This window comes from Thermobia domestica, chromosome 4, assembly GCF_964235325.1.
Source record: "Thermobia domestica chromosome 4, izTheDome1.hap1.1, whole genome shotgun sequence".
Taxonomy (NCBI): domain Eukaryota; kingdom Metazoa; phylum Arthropoda; class Insecta; order Zygentoma; family Lepismatidae; genus Thermobia; species Thermobia domestica.
The window spans coordinates 241,281,026-241,304,062 of NC_137457.1; the positions used below are offsets into that span (position 1 = coordinate 241,281,026).

At 35.5% G+C, this 23,037-nt stretch overlaps 1 protein-coding gene across 3 annotated transcripts in view; it reads right to left on the minus strand.

The window, feature by feature from the left end:
• The window catches only part of LOC145683934 (rho GTPase-activating protein conundrum-like), a 426,775-nt gene that overhangs the window by 95,486 nt on the left and 308,252 nt on the right, over positions 1–23,037 (minus strand). Inside the window, exon 1 of one of the 3 annotated variants that reach the window (XM_081755629.1) lies at positions 3,230–3,578. The exons of the other annotated variants lie outside the window; for them this stretch is intronic. The gene's annotated coding sequence lies outside the window, so the exon portion shown is untranslated. Of the gene's footprint in view, positions 1–3,229; positions 3,579–23,037 lie in introns of those variants that run through there. 3 annotated transcript variants of the gene reach the window in all.

Consider the following 23,037-nt stretch of genomic DNA (forward strand, 5'->3'; position numbering starts at 1 on the left):
TAATAAACATGAAATCAAAAGACACGTCTCATTGAGGTAACTTAGAGGAGCAAGTAGCGCATGTAAAATTACTCTCCATTCCAAGAAACTGTAGAATAAACAAAGTACACAGCATAACAAGTGAGTTTCGTATTACAGTGTGAACCTACAGGGACTCAAAAAACTATGCAAATCCAATAGGCCTACTAAAACTAAAAGTAGTACTGTACATCTGTACCGTTTGCTACCAAAAAGCCAATATTCGCTATCTCTTAACAATGTTCCTCTATGGAGATCAATCTTGAAGCCATTTCTACCACTTTCGGTTTTAGTAGAGACGCAAGCAAAGATATACGTATTTTCTTCAAACGCTAAATCGATTTCCAAAAAAAACAACTTGTCGCTATGTGTTACCGCTTTCGTTCTATAGCGATTAACGATGAAACCAAAACTTTATTTATTTATTTATTTATTGACGAATTCCCATATACAGCATAATTTTGGCATTTTACACAGGGAAATCTTAACAAGCAGGAAAAGAAAAAAAAAGGACAAAAACAATAAAAATAAATAACAACAACAATATCAATAATATCAATAAAGAGTGCACAAGTAATATTATTTGGCCAGCATGCGTTTTATTGTTCTTTCAAATACCGGGTAACTCAAAAAAAAAAAAAAAATGTCCACCTCACTAGTTAGATTATTATAATAATTCGGTACTCAGTGAAAAAGAGACCTGTGTGTAATTGTCAACCTAGGACGTGCAAGATGGAATAGGTGGGTATTCCGAGTTTTATGGGAAGGGACACGTAAGGATAGTCGTTGAATTAGGGTTTCTGATCTTAGGTTCCCATTAACTATCTTATGAAGAAAATTCAAATCAGAGTTATTTCTGCGTACTCCCGGCGTCTGGATATTAAGATATCGTAAAATTTCCTCCTTAGGTAGTATTCGAAGTGCGGGAAAACGAAAACGTACTACTGCAATAAAGAAATTGAGAACAGACTCAAGTCTATAGAGCTGTGTAGGTGCGGCCACGGCCCAAATGGGAGAGCAGTATTCGATCTTTGGTGCTATTAGAGTTTTATATAATGTTGCTAATGATGCCACAGTGCGTAGTTCAGTGAATCGGTAAAGAAGCCCCAGCATACGCATTGATTTCTTAACTATTGAGGAGATGTGGTCAGAGAACGAGAGTTTCGAATCAAAGATTACACCAGGTCCAAAATCAGCCACTGAGGTTTGGGGGGGCATGAATATGTTAGGGGACCAAGTCATTAAGAATTCTCTTACAAATATCTAATTGTGTTTCTTGTATTAATAATAGCATTTTGTATTGAGATCTGGAGGGGCCACGAAAAGTCCACGCGGACCAAGCCCCCTAGCCCCCCTCTAGTTGCGGGCATGGATGACACCAAGATCATTATGACTAGCAGAATGTGTTATAGGGGAAGCGTTAATATGGTATTTGGAGGGAACAGGAGACTTTTTCAGAGTAGTTGTAATACTATCACATTTCTTACTGTTAAGTTTCAATTGCCATTTCACACCAGTTTACAAGATAATTTATATGTTCCCGTAGAGCAATCGTGTTTTGGAAACATGATATTTCTCTATATAATTTGCAATCGTCAGCAAAAAGTAAAAGGCTACTAGGATTAGCTTATAAGTGGAGGCACCCCCGAGATCACAGATTGGGGATAGAAGTCGCTCCTGAAAGAACAACTTTATGTTTTCGGCCCTACAGGTAGCTGGTGATCAAAAAGGGAAATTTAATATGTACATTAAACATACTGGAAAGCTTGTGGAGAAGAAGAATGTGACTGACAGAATCAAAGGCGTTGGAGAGATCAAAATAGATGGCATCCAATTGAATATTCTTATTCTTACATTTAACTGCATGGGAAAGAAGAGTACTTAAGTTTGTGAGACTTGAGCTTTTCGGTAGAAAGTCGTGATGAAAAGTGTGAATGTAAGGCAACGTGAATTTGAGTAGCCTGTCTTTGATTATTTTTTCGCAGATAATATATATTACAGAAAGAAGAGATTGGAGGGTACTTGATCTTTAAGTCCTGCTTTATATATTGGGGTTGCGTGAGCTAGTTTCCAGCTGGTGGGATAATATCCTTCTCTGAAGCATCTATTGAATAGGATGGATAGAGGAACTGAAATAGTTGAAACATTTTTATTAAGATAGAGAGAGCCAATGTTGTCAGGCTCAAGAGATATATGTGGAGAAAGCGATTGCAAGAGAATCAAAACCTCACCCGGGGTGGTCTGCACGGTCCGGATTTTTTTAGCCCGGGCCCGGCCCGGCCCGGCCCGTAAATTTATAAATATGAGGCCCGACTCGAGTCCGAAATATGTTTTAGTATTTAGGCCCGAGCCCGTGTGATAATCAAATGAGCCCAAAATACAGAAACTTAATAATTAACGCAAAATTGTATTTTCATTTAGAGCAATTAGAGTTTTAATTTTGTAGTTATGCTTTAAAAGTTCTCCAGAAAGAACGGTCCAATAAATATCGCTGGATAGCATAGTTACAAAGATAGGCCCGAGAAATATGATTGTATATTTAAAAATTTACGGCCCGCGAGTCGGGTCGGGCTTAGGCCAGAGCCCGTGCAGAACTCTGTAGAGAGATCTGATAAGGTATTAGTACAGATGAGGCGGAGAGAGGGAAGATGAGTTGTAGGGGGAAAGGTGATAAATGTTTTGCAGAAGTAGTTTTCCATTTTCAGTTTGAATACGGGGTTAAGGAATGAGATAGAACTTATTCTTATGACGCTGTAACAATTTCAAATGAATCTGTTGACAGACAATGGAGAGACAGACGGACATGACCGTTCTATAAGACTTCCGATACTTACGCACAGCATAATTTGGAAGTCTAATAAAAATTGCTTTCGGTAATTGAATCAATGGCGGATCCACAGAGAACTCCGTAAAGGTTATGTTTTTATATGCTTTCATATAAAATATTGCACTATCTTCTGCTAACTTGATGTACAACTCCGCATCTCATGCCTTCATTAATATTGTCCTTAAGGTGATCAGCCCTCTCCAAACGACCCTTCTCGATCCGCTATTGAACCGAATACAGGAAATTCAACAAAGAGCGGACTGTGTAAGTAAATAAAATATTATTATTATTATTATTATTATTATTATTATTATTATTATTATTATTATTATTATTATTATTATTATTATTATTATTATTATTATTATTATTATTATTACATACCTACTAAACTGCAAAATTATATGCACCTGTCGCATGGTTTCAGAACTAGTAAGAAGAATCAATTCACGTGTTGTTTGTTATTTACACAGCTCACCGCGCATCGTTACAATAATAAACCTACTGCTGTAGCACTTAAAAAGCACAGAAACGATGTGGGAAAAGCCATGAAAATGAAAGTATTCCACTAACAACACACTTTATACACACCACATAAACACGCATTCACGCACTAACTATACACGCACAGGAAGAATTCACTGCGTGCGGATGTGTCACTATGTCATCTTCGTATGGCCGAGCTTTTTAACTGCAAGCATGCTCTGCGCATGCGCAACTTCTAAGACTTGTGAAAAATGAACTAAAAATCCCTACTTAGTAATAAAGAGAGAGAAAAAAACGCTCAGAAGAAGAATGCATAATTTTTTTCTTTTTTAAGTTACGTTGCTACAGAAGGACCAGATGTTCATGTTATAAGTGCAGAGGCGACAACAATAAAAACTAAAAGAGTTGGGAATTCCTCCTAGGGGGTTCAAGGATTCCGCAGCGCGCGCACCACACACACGGACAGTGCATACGAAAGCAATCATTATCATCATCATCATCATCATAGTAAACCATTATCAATCCACTGCTGGACGAAGGTCTTTCCAACTCTTCTCTACAACCATACATCTTGGGCAATTCTTTTCCATGTTATTCCAAAGGTGCTTCTTAATTACGTCACACCATTTTGTAAGAGGACGTTTCTTAGATCGTTTCTTGTCTTTTGGTACCCAATCAAGAATTGTTTTCGCCTGTCAGTCATTTTCTTCTTCTTACATTATGTTCAGCCTATTGTAACTTCAGTGCCTTTATTTTCATGATGTTTGTGGTGGACACATACCATGCGCGTGGGTTTTCTCGGGGTTTTCCCATTTCCTCCCACTTTCTTCATTCCACCATTTCTTTCATTTCTCATAATCACCGTCTCCATTACCCTAGCTGGCATAAAAGTAGGCCGTAGAACTTAAAATATTTCATTCTTTATATTTTCATGATAATATTCGATAATATCCGTTTTTCGATATGCGATGATTCTTCCTAATGTATCTTTCTGGGTGATCTTCTCATGCTTCGTTACGTAGTCTGAAAACTGTGAATGTCTGATTTTATTACTGTCCATGTGTTCAATCCACATGCCAAAAACAGCTGAAAGTAATCACTGAAAATGATGGGATTCAGATACACGTATATTGACATCTTACTTTTCAATATGATGCTGTTTCTTCCGAATGCACTCTAGACTAAACCAAGTTCTTGAATATCATCTTACTTAGACTTTTCGATATTCATTTTCTATCAGATTCTTTCGAGTTCTTCAGATCAAGTTCTTCTGTATCATATCCTAATGTCATATTCTCAAAGTAGCTATATGCTTCTTTGCTTCTTTTTAATTTTGAAACGAAAGCAGGGCTAATATTGTTTATGCCGTTCTGCCTGATTGGAAAACTAATCGAACGGCAGATTGCGAGTTTCAGAGTTCGATCACAAGTCATTACATACAGTGCTTCTTTCAGGGCTTTCTCCACCCCCCATACAACCCTCCGGAATTAAGATGATAATAATAATAATAATAATAATAATAATAATAATAATAATAATAATAATAATAATAATAATAATAATAATAATAATAATAATAATAATAATAATAATAAAATGATTAGTGGAATGAGAACGTGGGAGGAAACGGGAAACCCAAGGACAACCCACGAACACGAGAATCGGCATTTTCTTAGGATTAGGATTTAGATTTCTGGGTTTTCGGCATCTATGGCCATTTAGCCCATCTCGTATGAGGGATGATGTCCTTCGGCGAGCACAGTATACTATCTGCTAAAAGGGAAGGAAGGAAGCGGCCTGGGACCTATATAAGTTAGGTACCACCCCGGCATTTGCCTGGTGTGAATGAAGAAAATACAGGAAAACCTCATTCAGGATGGCTGGCCTGAAAAGGCTTTTTACACTCTTTCGACCGACTGCCCCACCGGGAATAGAACGCGGGACCGCTCGTACCGAAGGTGAGAGCGTTAGCGACTATGCTACGCGGGACCACTTGGAATTTTCTTAGTTCAGGGCAATAAAAGAGAATAATACAGAAACATATGGAATTTTATCAATCCACAGCAATAAAAGAGAATAATATTGAAGTACATAAAACTGTCAATTCACGGCATTGAAAGAGAATACTTATGTGATGATACAAACTACCATTAAGTAATATATGGCGCCACTATTGATAAGCATAATTGCATTTCGAAAAACATTTCTATAAAACTGTTACAAAACATTGGGTAGATATATTACCTAACGATATATCTCCTCAGTAATTTAAGTTACGTGCTCAGACCCATGATTGTTGAGCAACTATACAAAATCATCCCTTTTAAAGCTCTCAAAAAGCATAAAGAGAAGCTATCTAAGATTATGGGATGTTACAGAACGACCTCGAATTTTTTAAATACCAAAAACTTCAGACCAAAAGGTAAGGAAGGAAGTTATCAAATACGTTTTTTAAGGTTGCAACCAACAGACAGTAACCCTTATATAGCAATGCAGAGCTTTGGGGAAATGGGTTTTCTCCTACAACAAAGCAACTAGTGACCTCTAAATTTTCTTTTCTCTTAACCTCCAGGTTACAGATGAGCAAAATAGAGGGAAGTAGAATTAGAAAGAAGAAGAAGAAAAAACACTTTTCAAAATAATAATAAACGTCTTATCAGACACGCATCATACGCTAGCAAATTATAGGCTGAGAAGTGTATGATGCAAGATTTTATATGCATCATTATACACTTACATACAACTGTCTGAATTTATTATCACCGCTTGCAAATTGAATCTACCTTGCATTGCCTTTAGCAAGCACCAAAAAGTGAATAACAGACCATGTTTGGGAGAATTACGGTACTCATAAATGTCTGTTACTGCATTTCTGTATACGTAAACTTGTGTCGGTCGATAGTTAACCTAATTTATTGTATTTTGTGAACCTGTTGGATTAGGATTTCTGAGCTTTCGGCATCCACGGCCATACTAGCCCGTCACATTTATAAGGGATGACGTCCCTCGGCTATCACACTGCTCAGTGAATTGGAAAGAAAGAAAGGAATGGGAAAGGAAGAAAGTGTCCTGACACCATTATGTTAGGTACCATCTCGGCATTTGCCCGGTGTGAATGAAGAAAACCCATGAAAACCTCATTCAGGATGGTTGGCCTTAAAAAAAAAACAGTTACATCTTTCAAACCGAGTGTCCCCACCGGGAATCGAACCCGGAAAACCGTTCGTGTGGCCTGCTAGAGACGCTGTTGTATTTTACTGATATAATTCTTCCATTTATAGATTCTTACATAGTTTTATCCTATATTGTTGGTGAAGCTCCAACATAAGTTGGACCTAAATTAAACTTAACTTGTTAGCGTTACAGCTCATAAACGACAATAGGCGGCCATATAACAGAGATGTTGATGGTTTTGGACACACTCACCCCTTCTACTTACATGCCTTCAAAATTTAAGGAAAGCAAAGAGATAAGATTTTACGTGAGGGTAAACTTGGCTTCTGCAATATTTCGATATATCGATCGATATTTTCAAATATCGGAATCAAAAATGTAACTGATGGATATACATTTCGATTTTGATATTCTATAAGCTAATTTGATTCGATTTTGATATTCTATAGGTATTTCCATTGTGATATTTCTGTATTCCGTCATTATTGATATTTTTGATATTTTGATATATTGGTCGTTTTGATATAAAATATCGATTGTCGGTATCCAAGTCCGAGTATCGTAGTGCTGTAACGTTTAGCACGTAACGACAGTTTACGATATGTATATAGATCATGCAACGTCTAAATTCACAGAGATCTCAGATTTTGGCTATTTTAAAGGCAATTGGTTTACCAAAGCTCCTTTATAAATTTGCTCTATCCGTGTGTTTACTTCTCCGGGAAACAGAAAAAAATCTTAGGAACTACCTGATGGGTCACCATCAATTTTGGCCAGGGTGTAGAGAGTCATAAGTCAGGAATCGAGCACGTTAATGGACATGATTCATCCACTGATCCCAAGGTATGGATAATTAAAAATCAGTTCTCTATGTATTCTTATCAGAGTAACTATGGGCAGCATCCTTGCTAGGTAGACTACACAAACTGTTGAGATTAGCGGGATAGTATAATGCTCGGGATAAAAAGTACTAATCTGTCCGTGGAAACTGGAAAAGGATGCTAAAATGAAACTAAATTACCTTCTATTTTCAAACATTCAGTTATCTTAACGTAAAGTTCATTTAATATGAGATAAAAGGCAATATTTACGCCTGGTTTTGTAAAATTTAGATTTTTTAATACCAAAAACCAAACCAAAGTCCTTCTCGTGGTGTACATTGTAACATTACTAACTGCTTTCTATTAGTCAACACTTTTTTCTCTCAATTTTGAAAATTAAAAGGTTACACGTAAGTGCAACAGGTGGTAGGTTTTGAAATCAGCTCTTTAGAGTTTTACCTGTATGTTGCATATGCACAATAATTACAAATCTCTTTCATTAGTTTGTTATACATATTACAAATGACCTACATTTCTTAAAATCTATTATTGAGATATTTGTTCCAAGAATCATATAATGTTTTAAAAAAATAATCTTCCTTGGCCTTCGAAGCTGAACATTCTTTCAGTAGTAGAGAGACCGACCATATTCTCCTCGTCGTCTGCCATTGGTTCTTTCGTAAGTGAACCTGTTCAGGTGAAAAGTGTGTGTGAGGCAGGAGACCGAGGGGGAATGAAGGGAATATAGCCACATATGATGACGGATTGTAGTTTAGCCCCTGGCTAATTTTTGGAGCACGTTGGTATGTGGAAGGAGTGTCTCTCTCCCAGCACAACGGACTACGGAGCTCGTTTGCTTTCGGAAGATTCGGCCTTGATGAGAAACTTAGTCAAGTTGACCAACATTTTTTTTCGTTTTTTTTTCTCGTAATGTTTTTACTATACCCCTCTCATTCAACTTTACTGTTTATAGACTTGGAAGTCTGTAGCAGCTTCTACGAAAGTCACATTGTGTGTATATATAAAGTTTTCATTCAGATAGAAAAAGTGTGTTTCTTCACTGTACGCTGTCCGTGGCCAACTATAAAGCATATACCACTCCCTAAAAACAGAAAGTATGCATACGAGTATTCAGCAAAATGCCTAAGGTTATTCATACACACTGCGCACCAAAAAAAGCAAGAATTCGTGAATACCTTATCTATTTAAAAATTAAAAAAAAAAAAAATAAATCGCATATTGTTTCTTTTCGTCTAATCGTTGTTTAACCTCGAATCATGAGCGTCCGAAGAATTTATCGCAGGTGAAGGCAAAAGTTTGTAGCTTTTATTTTTATTTATTTATTTATTTTTGGCAACTTGAATATTCACTGACCTTTTCGCAGCTCGGGATAACGAAAGGCAAAGGATGTGGAGATTAGCGTTGTTAAAATTCGAATAATTCATTATTCAAATTACTGAATAATGGGTTCTTCGAATATTCGAACAATATCAGTTATTCGAATAATAAACAGAATAACTAATAGTATGCAACAAACCATACTTCTGTGAGGATTTGGGTTGCATATGCAACAGGCGCACGATAACATTCTATACGGGACGTAACGCGGAAAAGGGGGGTAGAACGTTGTGCTTTGCGTTACAAAGTGTGACAAGGGAGAGGAGGGTTTACGTTTTCGTTACGTAACACATGTTTTCTGTTGTAATTTTTATTTTTATTCTCAGGTGTATATGCTATCTTTTAAACAAATAATTGTATTCAGTTATTTTATTTTTTATAAATAAGTAAATTATTATTATTATTATTATTATTATTATTATTATTATTATTATTATTATTATTATTATTATTATTAATTTTATTTTTGAAATTGCGAATATATATCCTATATAAATCGAATCATGCAGAAGGGATTCGAAGACTCCATAAGACACCAGCATGACTAGTACGAACCCTCCATGTATTACAATACCCTCCATGTTTTGTGGCTATCGCAGCATTTCTAGTCCAGCACACGTTTTTCTGGAGTTAGTGAACGTAACACCGCTTGAAAATGCCCTCGCGTTCCCACTCTGAGAATATTATTTAAAACTTTTTGACTTAAATCATTAGCCACTCGATTCTTCTAAGGGGTTTCACATGTGAAAGAGAAGAAACTCTTTTTCGTGAAATAATATTTTCCGTAACGGAACAATCCACGATTTGCAGAGCAAAATAAGATATTAAAAACCTAATTCGTAGAATATTTATCTCGTACTGATTTTTTTTTTTTTTTTTTGACTTGAATATTTCTGGAGAAATTGACTTTATTCGTATTCTGGCACTGATTTAGGAAAAAATAATTTGAAAAGGGTAAGCTGAAGTCCAATGTCCTAAGAAGAAGCTCGAAAACTTGTTCATAAACGAGATGATTTACTTCTTCACGCGTACAGCCACTTTAAATCTGTAGCCGACGAGGAAGAGAGCTTCCTTGCATAGTCGACAATGGCGAACTTCAAATACACGAAGCATCCTGCCCCCCCCCCTCCCAAAAAAAGGAAAAAACCGATATCACTTCTTCAGATCACTTGCATATTCCGACAGTATTTCCTCCTTGCCACTCATCGGTGTCTTAAGGTGATGGGTGCGATTTCCTTGGGAAAACGACAGTATCTAATTTCGAAGAGTTAAGACTGGTTAATTAAACAAACTTATGGGGGTTAAAATATTATTACGGCACTACTATTTTCTAATACTTTGATTTGTTGGCGAAAAAACACTACAAATATATCCAGAATACAAGCACATTATAATAAAATGTTCTATCATTAAAAGTAATCCCCAAAATAATCAAAACTGATACAAAAACAAAAATCAAAAAGTATTAATTAATGGAATACTACAGGGAGAAGGGGTTCGGCCTTGCGTTACGAAGTGTGACAAGGGGAGGGAGAGGGTAAAAAAATTTCAAAAATAGCGTTACGTAATATGTGGACGGCCCCTAAATCATCATTTTTTTTTTCAGTGAAATGATAAGCGACAATGAAAATTATGTGAAAATATTGTATTATTATCGAACTTGCGTAGCAGTACAAAAATTTCAGAGTTCTCGTTAGCTAGGAAGTGTATGAAATTTAAATTACAAGATTGGACTGAAACAGACAGAAAAAGTAACATAATGAAACCATTACAACAAAAATACTCCTTCTGATATAAAAAAGTAGTAATTCTTGTTATAGATTTAAAAAATTGTCTTTTTTATGCTAAAAAAATAATAGTCGATTTTCTGCTGCAATTGTTTCTTAAGTTAGTACTGGAGAAATAATAATAACAATAAAAAAGTAATAATACTTTTATGAACTGCACTACAAATGAACATAAATCAACGTACTGCACTTATAAGAAATCCTTGGAAAATACATAATAATCTATTAATTTTCCCCAGGTTTCATTTGGATATCCGTTCCTCTTTATTTTGTAAAGTTTTATTTTTTTATTAAATTGAAATTACACAATCGATAAAAGAAATAAATTAATTAGTTATCGCAAAATAAAAATTTATGATACCGTGATTTATTCTTAAACCTTCCTTTCAGCAACCACAAACTAAAAATCTTTGATTAATTAATACCTTACCACATTATAATGAGCAACCCACAACATAAAATTATTTTGATTACGATAAAATTTAAAAAAAAAAAACTTGTTAAGCAAAAATCTACTCTCCCTTTCTCTTTTATAAGAATTAATTGGTTCCCACACATCACGTAAGCAAAATCGACGGAAATTGAAGAAGTATGTGAACAAAATACTACATTGCAAGAGAAATTCTTATGTTAGTTAACCTTGAACATCTTTCTCTTAAAAAAAAAAAAAAAAAAAAAAAGAATAAAAATATCGTCTCAAAAGTATTTCAAGTTCCCACAGTTTGTTACCGGAGCACAACGGAAATAATAATAACATTAGACTGATCTTCCTTTTCCTTTGAGCCATATTTTATCTACGTCCCTACTTATTTTTTTTCACTATCACTGTATCACGTTTTCCCTTTTTGTGCAGCATCTTAACTTTAGCAGACATATAAAAACAATAATCCTTACTTTTTAAGATATTACGCAAGTTAATACTTCCAAGTTCGAACTTTTCACATACACACACACACACACATAAGATTATGCCGTGTGTGCATGTACCATTTCACTTACATTTTATGCTTGTTTTTGGAAAAGAAGTTCCAACAATTCCCAAGCTTCTTGAATGTTATGATATAACGATGAATGAATAATATATATATATATATATATATATATATATATATATATATATATATATATATATATATATATATATATATATATATATATATATAAAGTTATCACGTAGCATCAATTTTTAGCCAACCATCATCACCTTGAAGTTATGTACGAGAAGAAAGAAAGGAAAAAATATCATCGATAGATCTTGGAAAGACAAGACAAAGGAAAAGATGAGAAAATAAATATAAAGAGAGAGAGAAGATGCAATTTTCCTTTGAGATGATACTCATGCCGGCAAATTTTTTAAGTCCCTTCTTCTTTGGACGTTAGCCAACGTAAACACTCAAGGCCAAACGAAGCACGAAATTATGCGAAGTATACAGGCCAAGATTTATCATCATTTGTAATTTGCCATCATTGGAACCACAGGCAAAGAACCATGAAGAGACTGGAAAAATGAAACTTAAAAAAAAAAAAGTTTTGGTAGCATGTTATTTCACTTACAAAACGTAACATTGGTAACTCATCTTTCAGTATCTTAAAAAAAAAAAAAAAAAAACTAAAACCTGTAATAAATATCCTCAATAGACTCGCATCTTTGAATCTAAATGATCGCCAAGGAACATTCTAAAAGGTTCTTCTTTAGTCAATCACAGAGAAAACATGATCTTACAGACATTACCTTATTCCTCTCTATTTCAAATACCTTTTTGTTTCTCTTAAGATCTTCAGTTCATTTGCTCTTGTTTCACGAAGTTAAATATATCCAGAAAATAATCCGAAATTTTTAACATCCACACTGAGAAAATTGTTCGCTTGCTTCACGATTACCATAGGTATTCTGCCATGCCATTATTGGCAGGTCACTTACCACAACTAAGAAGCTTTCATGCTCCACGGTCTTCCGCTAACCTCTTCGTCTTCACGTATGATCTTTCTGTTTTTATATCGTCCATTAATTGTAGCCTTCTTCGCCCTCTCCCTCTCTTTCTTGCTGCCATACTCTCCAGTACGTCCCTCATGATACACTTTCTTCTCAGACAATGTCCGAACCAGTTTCTCTTCCTCTTCTCAACAATATCTAAAAGTGTTATTTTCTCCCCCACCACTTCTAACACCCTCTCATTCGTTTTTCTCTCGACCCAGCTAATTTTCTCCACTCCTCTCCATACCTACATTTCGATAGCTTCCAGTCGTTTTTCATCATTTTTGCTAATGTCCGTGTTTCTGACCTATAAAGCACAATTAACTGTATAGATCAGTTTCTAGTGAGGGTTAAATGATAACGGTTGCTAGTAACCGAATTTCTGTTAAAAATATCCTTTTTGAAGAAATCATTTGGGTTACTAGTAATCGAACAGTATTCGATTAAACCATACTTTGATCTTTTAACCTAGTTATCGAGAAAATTGTGTGCGCTACTAGTTATCGAGAAAATTGGCAAAAATATTTATAATCAATTCACTTGGTTATTTAAATCCCTTAAAAACGATGGGTTTGGGGTTGTATGTGTAAAAAGTCCTGAAGCAACATGAAACAAACCTACGAACCTCCGTGTCACGTTTGAACCAAATTGGTCTGTTTGGGAGAGCTCTAGTTGTGTTGAAATGATCGTAGTGTTACCATTATTACATATTTAGCAGAGAAGCAGCAAATGACATGATTTTCTGCAGAGTATTGCGAGACTGGTACCGAGCATGTTGAGACGTTGTTAATCTACTGATCTGTCGGTCTTAGTTCAAATCATCTTCACTGCGTTCATACTTACATTTCTTTTTTCTTAGTAGCTTATACGTACTCAGTTAACTAATCCTGTCGGTTGAATTAGCCAACTACTTGGTGAAATAAGCAAAGATTAACTAATCCAGTAGTGCTCGGTTGCAGTGACCGAGAACTCGGTGTGCTATATATTCACAAAGTAACCAGGTTACTAGCAACCAAAGTTTGGCTACTTTAACCGTTTAAATTTTCTCATTGTCAGTACAACACCGATACCTACATAACATTATTCAAATAGTACGTCAAACACACAGTGCATTCCTAGAGAGACCATACGTCCCGTTTTGACCGGGACAGTTCCGTTTTACGATCGTGTCTCGACCGTCCCGTCAGTAGATGGAAAAAAGTAGCACTTGTCCCGTTTTATGAAAGTGAAAGAAGAAAATAACAAACTCAGTACCTTTACTCCATGTGAAGGTACTAATAATAGCAAAGAGGCAAGAATTGAACTGAAATTCCCTGCATTAAACATTTGCTCTATAGTTCGAAATATTGCTCGAAAGGCAGCAGAGGTTTTAGCAGTTACTTGTTTGTTGAACAAACTTCAATGTATCTTTCTTTTTTCACCAATATCGAATTACTTGATCCCGCGCTGTAACAAAGAGAAAGAGAGGAGGGGAAGCTCTGATATCAGGGCGCTGATGCGACCAAAGGTAAGCCTAGAAGTCCAGGGTTGCTAAGTCAGCACCAGTAGCAATTCTAGCCCCATTCTTTTCACTTCTAGCCATTTTATAGCTAATTTTCATATTCATTCTTACTTCTCTAAATATATAGTCATTATAAGTAAATTGTACTCGTATGTAGGTAGAGGAGATTTAAACGTGAAATTTCTTACGAGCATGTCCTACTATATTGTAAGTTAAATTCTGTTTATATTTTATAGCTTATATATATTACGTTACCGGTATATTACAATATAAATGTCTTAGGTATTGCTAAGGTAAACAGGAACTAATTTACGAACTGACCTGTTTTTATGTCTTATGATTTTTAAAAATCCAGAACATGTCCCGTTTTCAGTTGAAAATTTTATAGTCACCTTATGCATTCCGTAAGTTCAAGGAGTACCTCAAAATATAATATTTAACGATTCCAGAAAAATTGATTACCACGTTAGTATTCTACATACAGTACATCCCTTCTCGTGCCACACATTCGCAGAACCGATTATAGACGCACTAAAACTTAGATATCAGACATCCTGCAGTGACATATGTAACATCTAAGAGGAAAAAGTTCAGTATTTATGTAGCATATGCATAATGTATGCTCCGTATAGATTTCAGTAGTAAACACGTGGATTCCGTATATTTGTACATTATACCGCTGTCCGGACAGCGGATTTTTCTCAGTGTTCGCTATTTGATATATCCAGGTCATCTTGATCTTAGAGATCTAATGATCTATAGTATATTCGGTGACAAGTACAAACTAAATTATGTTACCTGAGATTTTCTGGAGTTGAATCTATGCGTAAAAGTGACATGAAAATGCTCCAATATTTGTTTTCAAGTGCAACGACACAGTTCTGTTTCTATGGCAGTTACGCAGCTCATACACTGTAAGTCGAAACACAATGTTTAATTTCACTTCTATCATGATAGCTTTTCCTCTTCTTCGAAGCACTATCATCTGAATATTATCTTTCGTTTACAAGCGATGATAAGAACCAAACAATCGGGCACGAACGGAACACCTGCGCTTTTATATGTTCAAAATGGTAAAGGTAAGCGTATTAGGGGTTGCCAATTTTTTCTCTCCGCATCACTTTGCTGCGTGATCTTCCGCCGAGCGCAACAAGCAATGTCACTTCAAATTTTGCTACGGAGGGGAACTCCCCTCCCCCAGTGAAAGTTAATTTTTCATTATATTATTATTATTATTATTATTATTATTATTATTATTATTATTATTATTATTATTATTATTATTATTATTATATTAAAATATACATGAATTTGTAACTCAAGAAAGGGAGGAGACAAAGGGTTTTTATGTAAGTGAACATCGAAACATCGTATGCCGAGACTGTCATAAATTGACGACGCCCTGGATGTTGTGTCTTGAAAGTGTACACACGTTGTTTTCAATAGATAAGTATGAAAACATCCAACACTTACGAGTAACAGTGTTGCAACAGAAAGTTCTTTCTATTTTCCCTTCATCTTCTTTCTTTCTGAACTAAATACTAAATACTGATATTAGGAAACAGAAACTGATGAATCAGAAAATCCGAGAACTAAGACAATTTGCCAGGACCGGATATCATAGCAATTTCGGAGCAAAAGATTACAAAGGTGGAAGCACATCAAAGAAGAGATGGGGAGAAAAGTATACTCAACAAAAATGTATTAGGAAAACCGCAACGCCAAAGGCCTACAGGAAGATCATGATTACGGTAAGAAGAGATCTACTACTCCCAGATTAAAGACTGATGAAACAGCAGCTATAAGCCGAAGAAAAAAAAAAAAAAAGATCTTGCCACGGAGTAGTAAGTACAGATACATTCATTCTAATACCGGATGTTTCAAATAAAACGCCGAGTGCTTACACATTATAACCACAAACGAGTCGAGAACGGATGAAACAGAGAGTAGGACAAAAGCGCACCGACAAAAGTTCCATTGGATAATAGTCTACTCTAAATTTCCAAAGATAAGACAAAAGTCTTTCTGACTAGGACAAAAGCCAACTAGATGGAATAGTTTACGAGTAAACATTAAACATGTATTATATATTGGAAAACACTGTATATATTAAAAGAGCAGTGAGTTTAAAATTCAAATAGCACTTAATTTATTCAGTATAATTACATTATACAGCATATTTTAATAGGGTTGATATCAGGGGCGCTCGAAGAAAATTTTCTAGGGGGACTCATATCCATGGCTGCTATATTACGTCTAGTATTTTTTGTATTTAATATACGTGGTTTGCTATACATTTTCGTGAGCCAGAGGGGTGGGCCCCACCCTGTCCTCTCCTTCGGGCGCCCATGGTTGATATGTATAAGCGAAAACAAAAAGCAATACAACAAGTGATATGCAACGCCTTGCGCATCATAAACCAATACACAGTCATTACATATACTAATGCATCAACACATAGTAGTACAGTGCAGTACAAGAAACTCTGCTCACTAGACACTACTCACTGACTGAAATCTAATTGTACGAGCAACTGAATTAAAAAAAAAAAAAAAACTTTTAACTGATCTTTACACCATCCCTTATCTCAAAGCATAAGATATGCAGCATATTGTTTAAATTTTGCATGTCCCCTCTTTCTTCCCTTTGTAGAATACCCACTCAATTCTAACCGAACGACATATGTACTGCAATACCTGATTCCTTTCCTATATCCAAAACCGTTTCCCAGTCAAAATGATGGCTAGTTCTATGATTAGTTCTATTACCCCTACTCAGTGTTCTCTCATGCACATCCCATATCTCTTTCACAAATAATGGTGGTGGTCCTCTGAAATAGATTCCAAATGGATTTTGAGATGCAGTTTGGACGCGACACTGCTCCATTGACGTGGGTGGACTCAAAGTACACCCCCCCCCCAAAAAAAAAAAAATCCACGGAATAATCTAGAAAAACTACCTTTAGATTAAATAAACCCTCTTCTACCATGTCGAGTGGGAGGAAAGAAAATTATTCTGTTTTCCTTACGTCTCCATAACAAATACATGTTTCTTTTTCTCCCCATTCAACTCAATTAAAAATCTACTTTTAGAAAATTAATACTATACCCACTCAATCAAAAATTAACTTTTGGACAATTATTCTGTTCTTCTTTTGTTTTTAATGCCTTTTTTTGCTTGTAAAATATTTAGTAGGCTTTTGTTCTAGTCCAGAAAATTTTCAATTAACTTTTGTCCTACCTTTTGAAATTTAGAGTGAGCTTTCATCTGCGTCCCGTAACAAAACGTGAAATAGAAAAAAATGTCAGCAAGTATATCAAATGGAGCGTTTTGCTTGCCCCATAATGTCCCAATCATGGGTTCACCAAAAAAAAAAAAAATCTTAACGGGAAGATATGCTCCCTGATATATCATTAGACAGATAAAAAAAAACTTTTCTAAAAAAAAAAACCGTGTGGGACATCGTTCACGGAACGCCCACCTCTATAGACAATAGTAAAACAGAAAACATCTCCGATGGTATCCCATCGAACAGCTTTTCCGTACAAAAGTAGTCTCTTTTTTCATATTTTTTTTCAATGGTGTATCAGATAGTATACTTTCCCACTTAAAATTTTCGACTGATTCCCAGAATCCCATAATGGGGCCCTATGGGGCTAGCTGAAAGCTCCATTTGATGCGCCATCTTGATATGCTCCTACCTCACTTTTTGTTTCATCCTTTTTATCTCCAGCCGTTCGAGATTTATAACCACTGGACGTTTTATCCAAAAAATCCAGTATAGAATTTGATTTGTTTCCAGGATAAATGTACGTACAAACTCATATTTAATTTGAATTTGAACTGAACAAATGTGAATTTGCATGGCAAAGACTTACATTGGAGTGATGTGACTCTCATCTCAATAATTTAGACGGAAATGATTCGATCATATATTATTAAGTAACAAATTGCTTTTTGCTGATGACCTCAAAATATATGGTAGGATAAAAACCATCCATGGCTGTCTCGATTTACAACGTGACATGGAAAATATTGCTAATTGGTGTTCTCTTAACAAACTTAATGTAAACATAAACAAATGTAACATTTTATCGTTTACCAGAAACAAAAGTCAAATAGAGTTTGATTACTCAATGAATCAGATCTTACTAAATAGATTAAATTCAGTCAAAGATCTTGGAGTTATATTTGATACGAAATTGACATTTAATAACCATATAGAGAGCATAGTTAACGAATCTCTCAAGATGTTAGGGTTCATAATTAGAACTGGAAAGGAATTTAACAATAGTAGTACACTAACAAAAATGTATTATGCCTATGTCCGATCAAAACTGGAATATGCTGCTGTGATCTGGAACCCATCACAACAGCAATACAAACACCAACTGGAAAAGGTCCAATCTAAATTTATCAAATACTTGACGTACAAGACAACTGGAATCTATCCATATTATGAAAATTATCTAACATTAATAGACAACTTCTGTATCCCTACACTTGAACAAAGGCGAAATGTGACAGATATGATTTTTCTCCATAAAATAGTACAAAACGAATTTAATTGTACGGATCTCATATCAACATTAAATTTTCATGTCCCGACACTTAAGACTCGTGCTAATAACTCTGGTCTTATTGCAAAAAAGCAAGGACCAACGTATTATTGAAATCACCAATTTGGAGAATGTGTTCTACTTATAACAAAATATGTATCAAACATAAAGAAATTGACATCTGCAATATGGACTCTATGTTTAAGAAAACTATTGTAAATGTATTATGTAATACACCAACACTATAATTGGGCTTATGCCTGTTGTGTTGATGGCAAATAAATAAATAAATAAACCACTTAAGCCTACGTTGCAAGCCTTTAAGCACTTGAACTTGGACTTGAATATGCATACCTTCTGAAGCAAAACAAATTTTACAAATACCGTATAATCCAGCGTTTCCCAACCTTCTTCAGCTTGCGGCACACTACGGGTATAACTTGAATTCTCGCGGCACACTTACAGATATTATTATTTGTAAACTTAAAACACAGTGTATTTTTTTTCTGTGATTACTGATCATCTTCCCACAGAGAAGAAAGCTCGATCACTAGTTTTCCCCAGGGGTAAATCATTATGCTTATTCTGCATTCTAATTTAAAAATAGAAAACAATTGCAATGAAATATTGGACTCAGGTTTTTAAAAATACGCTTCTTTTTCGAAAACTGTATCCAACCTTTCACAAGAAGGAAGATCACTAAATAACGAACGAACCAACAAATCTCTTGTATTTTTAAAACACAAATCCATGTAATTTTATGCACGTTTGCTTTGTCGAAGAGATTGAATATATTTTAAATTTTCAAGTTACGAAATAGTCTGCAACAATAAAGAAACAATAATGGTCATAACAATGATAAATACTTTTTGAACATTAATAATGTACAAAAAGTAACAGGGTATGAACTTAAAATTGTAGATTCATAGAGGTTCATAAAAGTGTGAAATAGAAATATACATTTTCCCCTACGTTTTGTAATTTGATTGCTATAGAATTAATAATTTTGTTTCGATTTCCTCGTGGCACACCAGCGGCCCATTCACGGCACACCAGTGTGCCGCGGCACACCGGTTGGGAAACGCTGGTATAATCTATCCAATTTTATACATAGGTATCAAACAAGTGACTTTGGTTTCACAGTGTGAATCTACACATTATGGGAATTCAATGCAAAAATTTCAAGTAGAACATTCTGAACTATTGATTGCAATAGATTAATAAGATCAAAGATAAGATCTGTTCCTTGGACGCTGAATCCATATCAAAAAGCTATCCAGGGCCGGATTTACGGGAGGTGCACCAGTATACGTGCATCCCCCCCCCCCTTCGTTGTAAACATACAGTATCTAAAATCAGAAGCCAGCAGTGAAAATAGCAACACTTCCCGAAATACTCTGCCATCATGTTTCCGTTTGGGTCTTTAAAGAAAACAGAGCTTGGTAAAAGCAATAGTTTAATTCGATTTTCTGAAGGTTGAACGAAAGGGTTTCATCAAGCAAAACAATATAGTATTTGTCAAGTACGGAAGAAAACAGAAGCCAGGAAAAGAGAAGGACGATTTTTTATGCATATCACTTGCGACCCTCTTTAAAATACTTTCCTTCGTTCCATGCATCGGTGTTGTCAGGGGGTAAAGAATATTGAAAATGAAATGAAATGAAATCTTTGAGTTTTACGTCCCACGGTTATGCCGGTTAGGCTAAAGAAGACGGTGATTATGAGAAATGAATGAAATGGTGGAATGAAGAAAGTGGGAGGAAACGGGAGAACCCCGAGAAAACCCACGCACGCGGTGTTTGTCCACCACAAAGTTCACTTGGCGGGGTCTGGTGGGGTAAAGAATATTGTCACATACAAGAGTGTCAATGTGATTGGTTACTTTGATAGTTGTTGGTGCACGCCCCCCCTTCAGACAATCCTGGATCAGATCCTGTCGCTGTGTGTTACTATTTTTTATCTATGGCGACAAAGATTGAAACCGGAAATCGCTAATCTGAACCAATTTTAGATTAAATAGATAGTTAACGGAGAAGACAGAAAATACTCTTGAAAAGCTGAGTTGATTGCAAAAAATTTCATTTCGATATCTCTTACCGTATTTGCTCTACGAAAATCAGTATTGAAACAGGAAGTAGTAGCGAATTTCATCCACTTCCGGTTCAGTAATACTGTGATGATCTGTATTCTTGAGACTCTGAATCAATTGCAGAAAAACCGCTTGTCGTTACCTATTACCATTTTTGTTCTATGGCGATAAGTGTTGAAACCGGAAATGATTTATGTTAATCACTTCCGGATCTAATAAATTGTTAAAGAAGGAGATAGAAAATACTTTTGGAAAGTAGAATTGATTGAAAAAACTGCACCTCAATATCTCTTACCGTTTCTGTACTAAAATCAGCATCTAAACCGGAAGTAGTAGTAAATTTCATCCGCTTCCGGTTCAGTAATGTTGTGATAATTTGTACTCTTGAGACTCTTGGATTCGATTGCAAAATACCGCTTGTAGTTGTCTATTATCATTTTTGTTCTATGGCAATAAATGTTAAAACCGGAAATGGTTGATTGTAATCACTTTGGAATTCAATAGAGAGCTAAAGAAGAAGATAGAACACACTATTGAGAAGCTGAATTGATTGCAGAAAATTGCATCTCAATATATCTTTATCTTTTTTATTCTAATGAAACCAGTATTGAAACCGGAAGTAGTAGTAAATTTCAACCACTTCCTGCCTGTCGCTAATAGGTGTCGCTACTTGCGAAATTTTATGTATACCGCAGTCTTTGAATAATTGCATTAAAATATTGTATCAAAACTGGGGTGATTGGTAGGTGATCTGTAAACAAATAAATGTATTAAATGTAATTAGAGCTTTTAATTAAGCACGATTTTAGCTTATAGTGCACAGCAGGGCAAAAGCTTGGGCGCAAAAACTAGTATTAAGCGGAAGTCATAACTTTCATAAAATTTAATCGTTTCTTGGAAATTAAGTAATTGCTATAACTCTTTTAACGAGAAAGAACTGCGACCCACACCATGAAAGACATCATATCACACAATTACGACTCGCCTCAACGTAAACTCAAGCCCTGCACATCGTAATCTATTAAAATCTATGTTAAACTGAAGCATTGCCATTTATAATGTATTACATAATGGTGACTGTTTCTCATATTATTTCTATGTTATTTTTAATTCATGTAGAATTATTGTGCAAAGACCCTCACAGTTGTTAGCCACACTAATTGACCTGTGCACTGACCTTTTAAGCGAATCAAATGAACAATGACATTGGAAATAAAAACTTCAATGATGCGAAAGGTATAAAGTCCTTGGCCGGTTTCTTGCTAGCACTTCCGCACATCAAGGTGACCAAAGAAATCAATTGCTCACCCAGGGTTAGTGAAATTGCTGCTTTTCAAAATTTATTATTACCTTCTTTTGTTTTTAGAATTTAACTTTTTCTTCCTTTTGCTTGACCCGTTTTGTTTTCATTTCCTTCTTTCCTTAATCACAAATATTTTATCCATTTAGCTCTTTCCTGTGTTTCTTTTTCAATATCTACGAATCTAGGCTCCGTAACACATGAGATCCGTACCATATGTTAGGATATTCCAGTCACATTACACCAAAATATTGACAAATAAACTGCCTGTGTGTTCTTGTAAAATTACAATAAAGTGTTCACACGGTGAATAGTGTTGAAATTACAAATGGGTTCTAACTCGTGGACGCAATGTTGAACGAAGGTCGGATAAATGAACATAGTAATTATTTTTGCTTAGATTCCATTAACGTGCAGTGGATATGAAATAAAAATCAATTTTCAATTCCTGAAGACCTCATGAATCTTCTATATGCTTCGATTAATGGATGCTCACGAGGTTTGATATTGGACTGTTTTGTCTGGGAAAGATAGTTTTTTTTTTTTTTTTTTTTTTTTTGGTCTCGGAAAGTATATTTGTTTCTATTGAAAGAGCTCGTCTCGTCTCGTATGTCACAAATATTCTGTCTCATCTCATGGGCAACACTAGCTTCGATGCCAACCCTGTCGCCTCCCCTCTTCCACATTCACTGGTATACACCGTATTAATGGAATCTAAGCTATAAATAAGCATTATATGTATTATACGATCTAGATTCGGATTAGGATTAAAAACTAGATTTCCAGGCTTTCAGACGTCATCCCTCATACGTGACGAGCTAACATGGCCATAGGTGGCCATGTTAGCCCATCCCGTATAAGGGATGACATCCTTCGGCGATCACACTATTCGAGGAAAGAGAAGGAAGGAAGCAGCCTTGGACCTACATGTTAGGTACCATCCGCGCATTTGCCTGGTGTAAATGAGGAAAATCTCACACAGGATGACTGGTCTGAAAAAGATGTTATACTTTTTCGACCGAATGTTCCCACTGGGAATCGAATCCAGGATCGCTCGCACTAAAATCAAGAGCGTTAGCGATTAAGCTACGGGAGGTCACCG